The sequence below is a fragment of the Mandrillus leucophaeus genome, unplaced genomic scaffold, assembly GCF_000951045.1.
Source record: "Mandrillus leucophaeus isolate KB7577 unplaced genomic scaffold, Mleu.le_1.0 Scaffold431, whole genome shotgun sequence".
NCBI classification, from domain to species: domain Eukaryota; kingdom Metazoa; phylum Chordata; class Mammalia; order Primates; family Cercopithecidae; genus Mandrillus; species Mandrillus leucophaeus.
Window position 1 is genome coordinate 833,750 of NW_012104599.1, and position 2,558 is coordinate 836,307.

The following is a 2,558-nucleotide window of genomic DNA, read 5'->3' on the forward strand; positions in this document are numbered from 1 at the left end:
CCATTCCTTCTCCTCATTCCTTCCTTCACCTAGCAGACACCGGCATTCAAACCTGGAGGTTGTATGCCCCCTTTGCCCTCACCCCTCCGGTGGTCCCTAGCCCATTGTATCTGAAGTGACTGAAGTGTTCCCCGTCAGGAATGAACCTATAGCAGTGGCTGATTCGGCCGAACCCCTCAACAGGTGTGTTGTTTACACAAGCCTCTGAGGAGAAAATCAGCCTGGAAAGAAGTCAGGAATCGAAAGTCCTTCAAATTTCTTGATTCTGAACAGGTTTCAGCTGTTGGCTAGCCTTTCCCATCGATGTTTAGAGCTGTGTGCTAGCCTTTCCCACGGATGCTTAAAGCTATTTGTGGCCGGGCGTGGTGGCTCACACCTGTAATCCCAGCACTTTGGGAGGCTGACGCAGGCGGATCACCTGAGGTCGGGAGTTCAAGACCAACCTGACCAACATGGGGAAACCCCGTCTCTACTAAAAATACAAAATTAACCAGGTGTGGTGGCACATGCCTGTAATCCCAGCTACTCAGGAGGCTGAGGCAGGAGAATCGCTTGAACCCAGGAGGCAGAGGTGGTGGTGAGCTGAGATCAGGCCATTGCACTCCAGCCTGGGCAACAAGAGGGAAAGATGGTCTCAAAAAATAAAATAAAATAAAATAAAGCTATTTGCCAGCCTTCCCCAAGGACGTTTAAGGGACCAGATTGAACAGCATCTACGCTATTCCCAAGTCCTTTCTATAAAGTTGTGGGTGGAAGGTAAGCTCTTAGTGCACATTCAACTTCCTTCTGTCCCAGGTTCCTGAGCAACTCAAGGGACACTAGAGTGGAACTGACCGCCACACACATCAAGAGAAAAGGGATGGGCTTCCAGATCTAATTTGCAAAACTCAGAAGGGCTTTTTGCAGTATCTGGGTAAAGTAGCAGCTGTCACCGTGTCCTCCCTCCTGCCCCTGCCCCTTGTTTCCCACTCCCCCTCCACTCCCAGTTCCTTTGGGTCCTCTGAGATCTCTCTCTATTCTTTTCCTTCAGAGTGATCCCAGAGCCGCTCACCTCCTGCCTGGCCAGATTCCACCTACTCAAATTTTGTAGAATGTGTCGGAGCAGAAACTATTACCCTGATCATCTTTTTGCTCTCTGCGTCTATCTTAGTCTGGGAAACCCGCAAAGGAAAAAAAAAAAAATCTAAGTTGTTAAACTAGAGGAACTGTTTCCTAGGGAATTTTCTTCTCGTAGCCAACTGTATTCCATTACCAAGATTTCTCTCCTCTTCTATCCCACCCCTCCCAAGGCCCCGCTCTCCCCAGACTATTTAAATCCGGAGGCCCGAGCACTCTGCGCTCCTGGCGCCTCACTTACCCTAGCGCCCAGGCGTTGGCCGTGAACTTGGTGCCGCTTCCCGCGCGCAAGAGGGCAGCAGGCGAGCTCCTCAGTGCTGGGGGCGCCCTCGGACAGCTATCCCGCTCTCCCGCTCCGAGCAGTTGTTATAAAGGCGGCCCTCGCCGGAGGGAGGGAAGGAGCGAGGGGTGAGCAGAGGGACAAGGGGCGGGGGAGGGTCCAGGCAGAGGACACGCCTATTCCAGTTTCACGGCACTTCATGCTGTTATGAAAATAAAGTCCTGGTGCCAAGGAATGACCCAAAAGCCGTCTGACGTCAGAGGCACAGTCACCCCTGGAAGCGGGGCGGGGGTGACCACCCGGCCCTACCCAGCGCATCGGGCTCCTCCGAGACGTGCTCATGCGCCGGTCCCAGGGCGCCGGCTACGACAGGAGAGCCGGAGCAGACCAGATCCGTACGGGCCCCTCCAGCTGTCACCTCCCGGAGGAGCCACACCCGCCTCCCCGCAGGCACTCGGGTCCACCTGGGGCAGGAGCCCAGCCTGCGAGATTGCAGCAGCTCCGCCGTGAAGTCCAGCGGGACAAGCCAGCCTTCCTCCACTTTCTTTGGCCCTTAACTTAGCCTTTCTCTCCATCACTCTCCCCTAGCCACTGCCCTGTGGGAAGCCAGGCTTAAGAAAAAGGAGGCAGCCACTTTCTCAGGGCTCCCCAGCCAAAGCCACGTGAAAGCCAAGGAAAACTTCCCCATCAGATCCGCAGTTAGCCCAGCAGCTCCACCTGTCACAGTCTAGACAGGCACCACGAGTGCTGCTCTGGGGCTGAGAGATATGTATCTCTCCTTTTCTAACTGCCTCTCCTAAAGCGTCGACACTGCAGGCTGATGGAACGCGGCGCCAGATGAAATTATGAAGTGAAGAAATTTGCTTTGGCGCCCGGTTTCCCCTCCCTCCACTGCCCACTCCTCTTCCAGGATCAAGCCAATCGGACCGAAACTTGGCTTTGTTTACGTGTCAAACAATCCTGGAGTGGCTGCCCGCCTGTGTCAGGGCTCAGGCCAGGTTCTACCCCATGCCTCGCGCGAGGTAGGAGGGACTCTGCTTTTAAGGTGGTTATCAGCGGGCTTGGCAAACTAATCCGGATTATTCTGCATATGAATAAACGGGGGAAGACCCAGGACTCTCCAGCTTTCTCCCCATTTCTCCCCACACCCCAAGTCTCCAGA

At 54.7% G+C, this 2,558-nt stretch overlaps 1 protein-coding gene across 1 annotated transcript in view; it reads right to left on the reverse strand.

Annotated features, from left to right (window-relative positions):
- Positions 1-2,235, reverse strand: part of GPRC5A (G protein-coupled receptor, class C, group 5, member A) — a 27,766-nt gene extending 25,531 nt beyond the window's left edge. The window contains exon 1 of the mRNA XM_011993626.1: positions 1,358-2,235. The gene's annotated coding sequence lies outside the window, so the exon portion shown is untranslated. The remainder of the gene's footprint in view (positions 1-1,357) is intronic.
- Between the last annotated feature and the right edge of the window lie 323 nt (positions 2,236-2,558).